Genomic DNA, 13,821 nt, shown 5'->3' with positions numbered 1-13,821 from the left:
CAGTCAAATGTGTCCCTGTGTTTATCCAGGAGTTGAAGTAGCTGGTTTGTTTCGCTTTCTGAGAGGTCTTTGCTGATGGTAGCCTTAAGTGTGGACATATTTGGCTCAGATTTTGCAGGCGTCGGAACGGAAGAGACGGAGCACAGGGGAACTAATGAGAGCGTATCGTCAGGCAGAACAGAAGCGATAGTAGCACCCGCGGGGAGCAATATGGATTCGGAAGTGGCGTTTGTAGCCAGAAGCTGTGCTGATCTATGTGAGAAGCGGACGAGGCATGTCGGGATGACGACACCTTTGGGCAGAAAACGTGGAGAGGGAACTATAAGCACGTCTCCGTCACTGATTCGGTTTGAGCAGAGGGAAAGCACCGTCTCGCGGCGGGGGTTTAAAACACAATCTTCACTCGCTGTGACGTGCAGCTGTGGTACTTCAGAAATGCCGCTGAGCTGCTCTGTATCCGTGAGTTGAATTTCAGGGTGATCACATGAAATGACGGCGGATGCGGATGAGAGAAAATCCCAACCCAGAATAAGATGATGAGCACAGGGGGACAACACCGCACACTGAACATGATGCCGAAGAGAACCAACAACAATCCGCACTGTGCATTGTCCGGATGGCTTAATCACACTGCTATTCGCTCCATGTAGAAAAGGTCCCGTGTAGGGTGTTCGTACCTTGCGTAGACGAGCACACAATTCCGCACTTATCACTGAAACGCTCGCACCAGTGTCAGTAAGGGCATCGACGCAAACACCTTCAACCAAAACAGACAGCAAGTTCGACGGACGCTCTGGAGAACTTGTAAGCTTCGCAAGAGATGCAGTTTTCCCTCCCAAAACTGCAATAACTAGTTTTCCTGGCGGTGGTTAGCGATGTAAGACGCAGGACGAAGGGGGGAAACTGAACGGCGACCTGGTGAAGGCGAGCGGGGTCGTTGCGCACGGGAGCTGCGAGGGACGTCGTCAGTCTGAGGCGGAGACGGGGAGCGGCGTGGAGGCGACGGGTACGCCCGCCGCCGGTAGCCGTAGTAGTTCGGGGGTACGCTCTTGCGCTCATAGGCAGCATAACCACGTCGTTCATCCCGTTGGCGGCGTCGACAAAAGCGGGAGATGTGACCTCGAATGCCGCAATAGTAGCACACGGGCCGGTTGGAGAAGGCATCCTGACTTGGTGGAAAGTAGGGCTTTGAGCTCGGCGCGTGGGGCATGGCCGCAACATAGCCAGACGAAGGGTGGCTCATGATCGGCGACAACGGCAGAGGTGTCCGGCCAGCGACATCCGAGTAGGACGGTGTTGATGGGGCAACTGAATGGACAGGTGGCACTAGCACAGGCATAGCAGCAAGCTCCTCTTTAACCATCTCGCGAAGGCCAGGAGCCGTAGCGGCTTGGCGAACACCGTGCGGAAAATGAGAGGTGTTGCCGTACACTTCTTCGCGAACTATAGCTCGAATCATCGCACGAAGGTCTTCGTTCCCAAGATGAGGAGTAGGCGCCGTGTCCCGTGGGAGGCGGATGGATTGAAGTTCGTCGATACGCTGACAGGAGGATCTTACGTCTGCTACGGTGGAAAGGTTGCGCAGGACAAGTGCGTTGAAAGCGAACTCGCCGATCCCTTTGAGAATGTGATGAACACGGTCAGACTCCGGCATATCTTTGTCGACGCGGCGACACAGCGCTATAACATCCTCGATGTATGAGGTGTATGTCTCATTAGCTTGCTGCACGCGGACCTCCAGCTCCCTCCTCGCGTTGTCACTCCGCGCTTTAGGGGAGCCAAAAATCTTTTGCACCTCCGTGGTGAAGCCTGCCCAGTCGGTAAATTCATGTTTGTGGTTTAAATACCACGTCTCGGCAATCTTATTCAGAGAGAAGCCAACGTTGAACAATTTGAGGCGATCATCCCACCTATTGAACTCGCTGAAGCGTGTGATGCTGTCCAGCCACTCCTCCACATCTTCGCCCCGAAGACCAGTGAACTCGGGCGGGTCGCGCTGGGGAGTGGTGACGATGCATTGCAGAGGCGCAGAGGCTGCGCTACTCGGAGTGTCTTGCGACATGGACATTGGTCTTGAGGGCAAGCGGCGACCTGAACGGAGCTCCAAGGGTGTCGAAGGAGAGGTACAGCTCGGGATCGAGTTGCAACTCCACCACTTGTGAGGCCGTAGATAGAAGGTAACGGCACCGTTGCTTTCGCAGCTCCTTTATTCCGTTGCGTCAGGCGGGGACGAACCAAGATGGCGACCCAGCGTCCCTGCTGATGATGATTAGCCGAAGACGAAGTTGTGCCGGTGATGATGAGTATGTACAGCAGATGATGCGGTAGCCGCAAGCTACTTGTGATGATGAATAATACCAATGGGGACAAATGTCTCCTAGCAGGCAGTAAGACGCAAACTCAGCTCACAATATACATATATAGCGAATCATAAAACAGGAAATGAGGGGCTCCATTTAAATAAGACAGAAATTAAGGGTAGGCAGTCAAGAAAACCTCGGAAAGCAATGGGGAGGTTGTAGTGGGTCATAGAAAGAGATGAAGAATTTTTTTAGTCGAAAAGAAAGTGGTGAAAAAATTCCCGCCGGGTGGGATCCGAACCCACGACCTCCAGAATTCCGGTCTGGTGCAATAGCCACTACGCTACCGGCGGGACTGTTTCCCCACCACTTTCCCGGGTATTTATGTTAAGGTATTTTTGTTTACTGCACTTGGGGGTGGTAGCCAGTGCCACTCGGACTACTAGGGGTGAAGGGGACCTTCTTTTTAATACCTGGGCCGTGACTCGAGCGTCTACCACATGTCGAGAATGGTGGACCAGCGTTGAACCCTCTTAAGCGCCCTTTGGCACCAAGCCTGCCAGAACAGAGGCCCTCGCTAAGCATGTAGCGAATCAGAAAATTGGAAATGAGGGGCTCCGTGAAAATAACACAGAAATTAAGGGTTGGTAGTCAAGAAAACCTCGGAAAGCAAAGGGGAGGTTTTGGGGGGTCATACAAAGAGATGAAGAATTTTTTTAGTCGAAAAGAAAGTGGTGAAAAAATGCCCGCCGGGTGGTATCCGAACCCACGACCTCAAGAAGACCGGTCTGCTGCGATAACCACTACGCTACTGGCGGGGCTGTTTCCCCAGCACTTTCTCGGGAATTTATGTTAAGGAATTTTTGTTTTCTGCACTTGGGGGTGGTAGCCAGTGCCACTCGGACTACTCGGGGTGAAGGGGACCTTCTTTTTAATCCCCGGGCCGTGAGTCGAGTGTCTACGACATGTCGAGAGTGGTCGACCAGCGTTGAACCCTCTTAAGCTCCCTTTGGCACCAAGACTGCCAGAACACAGGCCCTCGCTAAGCATGTAGCGAATCAGAAAATGGGAAATGAGGGGCTCCGTGAAAATAAGAGAGAAATTAAGAGTTGGCAGTCAAGAAAACCTCGGAAAGCAAAGGGGAGGTTGTGGTGGGTCATAGAAAGAGATGAAGAATTTTTTTAGTCGTAAAGAAAGTGGTGAAAAAATGCCCTCCGGGTGGGATCCGAACCCACGACCTCCAGAATACCGGTCCGGTGCGATAGCCACTACGCTACCGGCGGGGTTGTTTCCCCAGCACTTTCTCCGGTATTTATGTTAAGGTATTTTTATTTACTGCACTTGGGGGTGGTAGCCAGTGACACTCGGACTACTCGGGTCAAGGGGACCTTCTTTTTAATACCTGGGCCGTGACTCGAGTGTCTCCACATGTCGAGAATGGTGGACCAGCGTTGAACCCTCTTAAACTCCCTTTGGCACCAAGCCTGCCAGAACAGAGGCCCTCGCTAAGCAAGTAGCGAATCAGAAAATGGGAAATGAGGGGCTCCATGAAAATAAGACAGAAATTAAGGGTTGGCATTCAAGAAAACCTCGGAAAGCCAAGAGGAGGTTGTGGGGGTCATAGAAAGAGATGAAGAATGTCTTGAGTCGAAAAGACAGTGGTGAAAAAATGCCCGCCGGGTGGGATCCGAACCCATGACCTCTAGAATACCGGTCTGGTGCGATAACCAGTACGCTACCGGCGGGGCTGTTTCCTCAGCACTTTCTCGGGTATTTATGTTAACCTATTTTTGTTTTCTGCACTTGGGGGTGGTAGCCAGTGCCACTCGGACTACTCGGGGTGAAGGGGACCTTCTTTTTAATACCCGGGCCGTGACTCGATGTCTACGACATGTCGAGAGTGGTCGACCAGCATTGAACCCTCTTAAGCTCCCTTTGGCACCAAGACTGCCAGAACAGAGGCCCTCGCTAAGCCTGCAGGGAATCAGAAAATGGGAAATGAGGGGCTCCGTGAAAATAAGACAAAAGTTAAGGGTTGGCAGTCAAGAAAATATCGGAAAGCAAAGGAGAGGTTGTGGTGGGTCATAGAAAGAGATAAAGAATTTTTTTAGTCGAAATGAAAGTGGTGAAAAAATGCCCGCCGGGTGTTATCCGAACACACGACCTCCAGAATACCGGTCTGCTGCGATAACCACTACTCTACTGGCAGGGCTGTTTCCCCAGCACTTTCTCGGGTATTTATGTTAAGGTATTTTTGTTTTCTGCACTTGGGGGTGGCAGCCAGTGCCACTCGGACTACTCGGGGTGAAAGGGACCTTCTTTTTAATCCTCGGGCTGTGAGTCGAGTGTCTACGACATTTGGAGAGTGGTCGACCAGCGTTGAACCCTCTTAAGCTCCCTTTGGCACCAAGACTGCCAGAACCGAGGCCCTCGCTAAGCATGTAGCGAATCAGAAAATCGGAAATGAGCTGCTCCGTGAAAATAAGACAAAAATTAAGGGTTGGCAGTCAACAAAACCTCGGAAAGCAAAGGGGAGGTTGTGGTGGGTCATAGAAAGAGATGAAGAATTTTTTGAGTCCAAAAGAAAGTGGTGAAAAAGTGCCCGCCGGGCGGGATCCGAACCCACGACCTGCAGAATACTGGTCTGGTGCGATAACCACTACGCTACCGGCGGGGCTGTTTCCTCAGCACTTTCTCGGGTATTTATGTTAAGCTATTTTGGTTTTCTGCACTTGGGGGTGGTAGCCAGTGCCACTCGGACTACGCGGGGTGAAGGGGACCTTCTTTTTAATACCCGGGCCGTGACTCGAGTGTCTATGACATGTTGAGAATGGTGGACCAGCGTTGAACCCTCTTAAGAGCCCTTTGGCACCAAGCCTGCCAGAACAGAGGCCCTCGCTAAGCATGTAGCGAATCAGAAAATTGGAAATGAGGGGCTCCGTGAAAATAACACAGAAATTAAGGGTTGGTAGTCAAGAAAACCTCGGAAAGCAAAGGGGAGGTTTTGGGGGGTCATACAAAGAGATGAAGAATTTTTTTAGTCGAAAAGAAAGTGGTGAAAAAATGCCCGCCGGGTGGTATCCGAACCCACGACCTCCAGAAGACCGGTCTGCTGCGATAACCACTACGCTACTGGCGGGGCTGTTTCCCCAGCACTTTCTCGGGAATTTATGTTAAGGAATTTTTGTTTTCTGCACTTGGGGGTGGTAGCCAGTGCCACTCGGACTACACGGGGTGAAGGGGACTTTCTTTTTAATCCCCGGGCCGCGAGTCGAGTGTCTACGACATGTCGAGAGTGGTCGACCAGCGTTGAACCCTCTTAAGCTCCCTTTGGCAACAAGACTGCCAGAACACAGGCCCTCTCTAAGCATGTAGCGAATCAGAAAATGGGAAATGAGGGGCTCCGTGAAAATAAGACAGAAATTAAGAGTTGGCAGTCAAGAAAACCTCGGAAAGCAAAGGGGAGGTTGTGGTGGGTCATAGAAAGAGATTAAGAATTTTTTTAGTCGTAAAGAAAGTGGTGAAAAAATGCCCTCCGGGTGGGATCCGAACCCACGACCTCCAGAATACCAGTCCGGTGCGATAGCCACTACGCTACCGGAGGGGTTGTTTCCCCAGCACTTTCTCCAGTATTTATGTTAGGGTATTTTTATTTACTGCACTTGGGGGTGGTAGCCAGTGACACTCGGACTACTCGGGTCAAGGGGACCTTCTTTTTAATACCTGGGCCGTGACTCGAGTGTCTACGACATGTCGAGAATGGTGAACCAGCGTTGAACCATCTTAAGCTCCCTTTGGCACCAAGCCTGCCAGAACAGAGGCCCTCGCTAAGCAAGTAGCGAATCAGAAAATGGGAAATGAGGGGCTCCATGAAAATAAGACAGAAATTAAGGGTTGGCATTCAAGAAAACCTCGGAAAGCAAAGAGGAGGTTGTGGGGGTCATAGAAAGAGATGAAGAATGTCTTGAGTCGAAAAGACAGTGGTGAAAAAATGCCCGCCGGGTGGGATCCGAACCCATGACCTCTAGAATACCGGTCTGGTGTGATAACCAGTACGCTACCGGCGGGGCTGTTTCCTCAGCACTTTCTCGGGTATTTATGTTAACCTATTTTTGTTTTCTGCACTTGGGGGTGGTAGCCAGTGCCACTCGGACTACTCGGGGTGAAGGGGACCTTCTTTTTAATACCCGGGCCGTGACTCGAGTGTCTACGACATGTCGAGAGTGGTCGACCAGCATTGAACCCTCTTAAGCTCCCTTTGGCACCAAGACTGCCAGAACAGAGGCCCTCGCTAAGCCTGCAGGGAATCAGAAAATGGGAAATGAGGGGCTCCGTGAAAATAAGACAAAAGTTAAGGGTTGGCAGTCAAGAAAATATCGGAAAGCAAAGGAGAGGTTGTGGTGGGTCATAGAAAGAGATAAAGAATTTTTTTAGTCGAAATGAAAGTGGTGAAAAAATGCCCGCCGGGTGGTATCCGAACACACGACCTCCAGAATACCGGTCTGGTGCGATAACCACTACTCTACTGGCAGGGCTGTTTCCCCAGCACTTTCTCGGGAATTTATGTTAAGGTATTTTTGTTTTCTGCACTTGGGGGTGGTAGCCAGTGCTACTCGGACTACTCGGGGTGAAAGGGACCTTCTTTTTAATCCTCGGGCCGTGAGTCGAGTGTCTACGACATGTGGAGAGTGGTCGACCAGCGTTGAACCCTCTTAAGCTCCCTTTGGCACCAAGACTGCCAGAACAGAGGCCCTCGCTAAGCATGTAGCGAATCAGAAAATCGGAAATGAGCTGCTTTGTGAAAATAAGACAAAAATTAAGGTTTGGCAGTCAACAAAACCTCGGAAAGCAAAGGGGAGGTTGTGGTGGGTCATAGAAAGAGATGAAGAATTTTTTGAGTCCAAAAGAAAGTGGTGAAAAAGTGCCCGCCGGGCGGGATCCGAACCCACGACCTGCAGAATACCGGTCTGGTGCGATAACCACTACGCTACCGGCGGGGCTGTTTCCTTAGCACTTTCTCGGGTATTTATGTTAAGCTATTTTGGTTTTCTGCACTTGGGGGTGGTAGGCAGTGCCACTCGGACTACGCGGGGTGAAGGGGACCTTCTTTTTAATACCCGGGCCGTGACTCGAGTGTCTACGACATGTTGAGAGTGGTCGACCAGCATTGAACCCTCTTAAGCTCCCTTTGGCACCAAGACTGCCAGAACAGAGGCCCTCGCTAAGCCGCTGCAGGCAGCGAATCAGAAAATGGGAAATGAGGGGCTCCGTGAAAATAAGACAAAAGTTAAGGGTTGGCAGTCAAGAAAACAACGGAAAGCACAGGAGAGGTTGTGGTGGGTCATAGAAAGAGATAAAGAATTTTTTTTGTCAAAATGAAAGTGGTGAAAAAATGCCCACCGGGTGGTATCCGAACCCACGACCTCCAGAAGACCGGTCTGCTGCGATAACCACTACGCTACTGGCGGGGCTGTTTCCCCAGCACTTTCTCGGGAATTTTTGTTAAGGTATTTTTGTTTTCTGCACTTGGGGGTGGTAGCCAGTGCCACTCGGACTACTCGGGGTGAAGGGGACCTTCTTTTTAATCCCCGGGCCGTGAGTCGAGTGTCTACGACATGTCGAGAGTGGTCGACCAGCGTTGAACCCTCTTAAGCTCCCTTTGGCACCAAGACTGCCAGAACAGAGGCCCTCGCTAAGCATGTAGCGAATCAGAAAATGGGAAATGAGGGGCTCCGTGAAAATAAGACAGAAATTAAGAGTTGGCAGTCAAGAAAACCTCGGAAAGCAAAGGGGAGGTTGTGGTGGGTCATAGAAAGAGATGAAGAATTTTTTGAGTCGAAAAGACAGTGGTGAAAAAATGCCCGCCGGGTGGGATCCGAACCCATGACCTCTAGAATACCGGTCTGGTGCGATAACCACTACGCTACCGGCGGGCTGTTTCCCCAGAACTTTCTCAGGTATTTATGTTAAGGTATTTTTGTTTTCTGCACTTGGGGGTGGTAGCCAGTGCCACTCGGACTACTCGAGGTGAAGAAGACCTTCTTTTTAATACCCATGCCGTGACTCGAGAGTCTACGACATGTCGAGAGTGGTCGACCAACGTTTAACCCTCTTAAGCTCCCTTTTGGCACCAAGACTGCCAGAAAAGAGGCCCTCGCTAGGCATGTAGCGAATCAGAAAATGGGAAATGAGCTGCTCCGTGAAAATAAGACAAACATTAAGGGTTGGCAGCTGCCAGAAAAGAGGCCCTCGCTAGGCATGTAGCGAATCAGAAAATGGGAAATGAGCTGCTCCGTGAAAATAAGACAAACATTAAGGGTTGGCAGTCAACAAAACCTCGGAAAGAAAAGGGGAGGTTGTGGTGGGTCATAGAAAGAGATGAAGAATTTTTTGAGTCCAAAAGAAAGTGGTGAAAAAGTGCCCGCCGTGCGGGATCCGAACCCGCGACCTGCAGAATACCGGTCTGGTGCGATAACCACTACGCTACCGGCGGGGCTGTTTCCTCAGCACTTTCTCGGGTATTTATGTTAAGCTATTTTTGTTTTCTGCACTTGGGGGTGGTAGCCAGTGCCACTCGGACTACTCGGGGTGAAGGGACCTTCTTTTTAATACCCGGGCCGTGACTCGAGTGTCTACGACATGTCGAGAGTGGTCGACCAGCATTGAACCCTCTTAAGCTCCCTTTGGCACCAAGACTGCCAGAACAGAGGCCCTCGCTAAGCCTGCAGCGAATCAGAAAATGGGAAATGAGGGGCTCCGTGAAAATAAGACAAAAGTTAAGGGTTGGCAGTCAAGAAAACATCGGAAAGCAAAGGAGAGGTTGTGGTGGGTCATAGAAAGAGATAAAGAATTTTTTTAGTCGAAATGAAAGTGGTGAAAAAATGCCCGCCGGGTGGTATCCGAACCCACGACCTCCAGAATACCGGTCTGGTGTGATAACCACTACTCTACTGGCGGGGCTGTTTCCCCAGCACTTTCTCGGGAATTTATGTTAAGGTATTTTTGTTTTCTGCACTTGGGGGTGGTAGCCAGTGCCACTCGGACTACTCGGGGTGAAGGGGACCTTCTTTTTAATCCCCGGGCCGTGAGTCGAGTGTCTACGACATGTCGAGAGTGGTCGACCAGCGTTGAACCCTCTTAAGCTCCCTTTGGCACCAAGACTGCCAGAACCGAGGCCCTCGCTAAGCATGTAGCGAATCAGAAAATGGGAAATGAGGGGCTCCGTGAAAATAAGACAGAAATTAAGAGTTGGCAGTCAAGAAAACCTCGGAAAGCAAAGGGGAGGTCGTGGTGGGTCATAGAAAGAGATAAAGAATTTTTTGAGTCCTAAAGAAAGTGGTGAAAAAATTCCCTCCTGGTGGAATCCGAACCCACGAACTCCAGAATAATGGTCTGGTGCGATAACCACTATGATACCGGAGGGGCTGTTACCCCACCACTTTCTCGGGTATTTATATAAATGTATTTTGGTTTTCTGCACTTGGGGGTGGTAGCCAGTGTCACTCGGACTACTCGGGGTGAAGGGGACCTTCTTTTTAATCCCCGGGCCGTGACTCGAGTGTCTACGACATTTTGAGAGGGTCGACCAGCGTTGAACCCTCTTAAGCTCTCTTTGGCACCAACACTGCAGAACAGAGGCCCTCGCAAAGCATGTAGCGAATCAGAAAATGGGAAATGAGGGGCTACGTGAAAATAAGACAGCAATAAGGGTTGGCAGTCAAGAAAACCTCGGAAAGCAAAGAGGAGGTTCGGGTGGGTCATAGAAAGAGATGAAGTATTTTTTTAGTCGAAAAGACAGTGTTGAAAAAATGCCCGCCGGGTGGGATCCGAACCCACGACCTCTAGAATACAAGTCTGGTGCGATAACCACTACGCTACCGGCGGGGCTGTTTCCCCAGCACTTTCTCGGATATTCATGTTAAGGTATTTTGGTTTTCTGCACTTAAGGGTGGTAGCCAGTGCCACTCGGACTACTCGGGGTCACGGAGACCTTCATTTTAATCCTCGGGCCGTGACTCGAGTGTCTAGGACATGTCGAGAGGGTCGACCAGCGTTGAACCCTCTTAAGCTGCCTTTGGCAGCAAGACTGCCAGAACAGAGAACCTCGCTAAGCCTGCAGCGAATCAGAAAATGGGAAATGAGGGGCAGCGTGAAAATAAGACAAAAATTAAGGGTTGGCTGTCAAGAAAACATCGGAAAGCAAAGAGGAGGTTGTGAAGGGTCATAGAAAGAGATAAAGAATTGTTTTAGTCGAAATGAAAGTGGTGAAAAAATGCCCGCCGGGTGGTATCCGAACCCACGACCTCCAGAATACCGTTCTGGTGCGATAACCACTACGCTACTGGCGGGGCTGTTTCCCCAGCACTTTCTCGGGAATTTATGTTAAGGTATTTTTGTATTCTGCACTTGGGGGTGGTAGCGAGTGCCACTCGGACTACTCGGGGTGAAGGGGACCTTCTTTTTAATCACCGGGTTGTGAGTCGAGTGTCTACGACATGTCGAGAATAGTCGACCAGCGTTGAACCCTCTTAAGCTCCCTTTAGCACCAAGACTGCCAGAACAGAGGCCCTCGCTAAGCATATAGCGAATCAGAAAATGGGAAATGAGGGGCTCCGTGAAAATTAGACAGAAATTAAGAGTTGGCACTCAAGAAAACCTCGGAAAGCAAAGAGGAATTTCGGGTGGGTCATAGAAAGAGATGAAGTATTTTTTGAGTCGAAAAGACAGTGGTGAAAAAATGCCCGCCGGGTGGGATCCGAACCCACGACCTCCAGAATACCGGTCTGGTGTGATAACCACTACGCTACTGGCGGGGCTGTTTCCCCAGCACTTTCTCGGGAATTTATGTTAAGGTATTTTTGTTTTCTGCACTTGGGGGTGGTAGCCATTGCCACTCGGACTACTCGGGGTGAAGGGGACCTTCTTTTTAATACCCGGGCCGTGACTCGAGTGTCTACGACATGTCGAGAGTGGTCGACCAGCATTGAACCCTCTTAAGCTCCCTTTGGCACCAAGACTGCCAGAACAGAGAACCTCGCTAAGCCTGCAGCGAATCAGAAAATGGGAAATGAGGGGCTCCGTGAAAATAAGACAAAAGTAAAGGGTTGGCAGTCAAGAAAACATCGGAAAGCAAAGGGGAGGTTGTGAAGGGTCATAGAAACAGATAAAGAATTTTTTTAGTCGAAATGAAAGTGGTGAAAAAATGCCCTCCTGGTGGGATCCGAACCCACGACCTCCAGAATAACGGTCTGGTGCGATAACCACTACGCTACGGGCAGGGCTGTTACCCCACCACTTTCTCGGGTATTTATATTAAGGTATTTTGGTTTTCTGCACTTGGGGGTGGTAGCCAGTGTCACTCGGACTACTCGGGGTGAAGGGGACCTTCTTTTTAATCCCCTGGCCCTGACTCGAGTGTCTACGACATGTCGAGAGGGTCGACCAGCGTGAACCCTCTTAAGCTCCCTTTGGCACCAAGACTGCCAGAACAGAGGCCCTCGCAAAGCATGTAGCGAATCAGAAAATGGGAAATTAGGGGCTCCGTGAAAATAAGACAGAAATAAGGGTTGGCAGTCAAGAAAACCTCGGAAAGCAAAGGGGAGGTTGTGGTGGGTCATAGAAAGAGATGAAGAATTTTTTTAGTCGAAAAGAAAGTGGGGAAAAATTGCCCGCCGGGTGGGATCCCAACACACGACCTTCAGAATACCGGTCTGGTGCGATAACCACTACGCCACCGGCGGGACTGTTTCCCCAGCACTTTCTCGGGTATTTATGTTAAGGTATTTTTGTTTTCTGCACTTGGGGGTGGTAGCCAGTGCCACTCGGAATACTCGGGGTGAAAGGGACCTTCTTTTTAATCCCCGGGGCGTGACTCGAGTGTCTACGACATGTCGAGAATGCTCGACCAGCGTCGAACCCTCTTAAGCTCCCTTTGACACCAAGACTGCCAGAAAACAGGCCCTCGCTAGGCATGTAGCAAATCAGAAAATGGGAAATGAGCTGCTCCGTGAAAATAAGACAAAAATTAAGGGTTGGCAGTCAACAAAACCTCTGAAAGCAAAGGGGAGGTTGTGGTGGGTAATAGAAAGAGATGAAGAATTTTTTGAGTCCAAAAGAAAGTGGTGAAAAAGTGCCCGCCGGGTGGGATCCGAACCCACGACCTGCAGAATACCGGTCTGGTGCGATAACCACTACGCTACCGGCGGGGCTGTTTCCTCAGCACTTTCTCGGGTATTTATGTTAAGCTATTTTTGTTTTCTGCACTTGGGGGTGGTAGCCAGTGCCACTCGGACTACTCGGGGTGAAGGGGACCTTCTTTTTAATACCCGAGTCGTGACTCGAGTGTCTACGACATGTCGAGAGTGGTCGACCAGCATTGAACCCTCTTAAGCTCCCTTTGGCACCAAGACTGCCAGAACAGAGAACCTCGCTAAGCCTGCAGCGAATCAGAAAATGGGAAATGAGGGGCTCCGTGAAAATAAGACAAAAGTTAAGGGTTGGCAGTCAAAAAAACACCGGAAAGCAAAGGGGAGGTTGTGAAGGGTCATAGAAAGAGATAAAGAATTTTTTTAGTCGAAATGAAAGTGGTGAAAAAATGCCCGCCGGGTGGTATCCGAACCCACGACCTCCAGAATACCGGTCTGGTGTGATAACCACTACGCTACTGGTGGGCTGTTTCCCCAGCACTTTCTCGGGAATTTATGTTAAGGTATTTTTGTTTTCTGCACTTGGGGGTGGTAGCCAGTGCCACTCGGACTACTCGGGGTGAAGGGGACCTTCTTTTTAATCCCCGGGTTTTGAGTCGAGTGTCTACGACATGTCGAGAATAGTCGACCAGCGTTGAACCCTCTTAAGCTCCCTTTAGCACAAGACTGCCAGAACAGAGGCCCTCGCTAAGCATATAGCGAATCAGAAAATGGGAAATGAGGGGCTCCGTGAAAATTAGACAAAAATTAAGAGTTGGCAGTCAAGAAAACCTCGGAAAGCAAAGGGGAGGTTGTGGTGGGTCATAGAAAGAGATGAAGAATTTTTTGAGTCCAAAAGAAAGTGGTGAAAAAGTGCCCGCCGGGCAGAATCCGAACCCACGACCTGCAGAATACAGGTCTCGGGCGATAACCACTACGCTACCGGCGGGGCTGTTTCCTCAACACTTTCTCGGGAATTTATGTTAAGGTATTTTTGTTTTCTGCACTTGGAGGTGGTAGCCAGTGCCACTCGGACTACTCGGGGTGAAGGGGACCTTCTTTTTAATACCCGGGCCGTGACTCGAGTGTCTACGACAGTCGAGAGTGGTCGACCAGCATTGAACCCTCTTAAGCTCCCTTTGGCACCAAGACTGCCAGAACAGAGAACCTCGCTAAGCCTGCAGCGAATCAGAAAATGGGAAATGAGGGGCTCCGTGAAAATAAGACAAAAGTAAAGGGTTGGCAGTCAAGAAAACATCGAAAGCAAAGGGGAGGTTGTGAAGGGTCATAGAAACAGATAAAGAATGTTTTTAGTCGAAATGAAAGTGGTGAAAAAA

At 50.2% G+C, this 13,821-nt stretch overlaps 3 non-coding genes across 3 annotated transcripts; all 3 read right to left on the bottom strand.

Annotated features, from left to right (window-relative positions):
• Positions 1-2,580: 2,580 nt before the first annotated feature.
• On the bottom strand, positions 2,581-2,653 carry Trnas-gga (transfer RNA serine (anticodon GGA)). Its single transcript has one exon. It is a non-coding gene; the product is annotated as a tRNA-Ser (tRNA).
• A 2,248-nt stretch (positions 2,654-4,901) lies between these two features.
• Positions 4,902-4,974, bottom strand: Trnat-agu (transfer RNA threonine (anticodon AGU)). The gene has a single exon. It is a non-coding gene; the product is annotated as a tRNA-Thr (tRNA).
• Positions 4,975-11,503: 6,529 nt separating this feature from the next.
• Trnan-guu (transfer RNA asparagine (anticodon GUU)) lies at positions 11,504-11,581 on the bottom strand. Its single transcript has one exon. It is a non-coding gene; the product is annotated as a tRNA-Asn (tRNA).
• Between the last annotated feature and the right edge of the window lie 2,240 nt (positions 11,582-13,821).

Source organism: Haemaphysalis longicornis, unplaced genomic scaffold (genome assembly GCF_048455015.1).
Source record: "Haemaphysalis longicornis isolate Haplotype H1 unplaced genomic scaffold, Haemaphysalis longicornis Haplotype H1 scaffold_13, whole genome shotgun sequence".
Taxonomy (NCBI): Eukaryota; Metazoa; Arthropoda; class Arachnida; order Ixodida; family Ixodidae; genus Haemaphysalis; species Haemaphysalis longicornis.
This window is presented reverse-complemented; position numbering and strand designations above follow the sequence as displayed.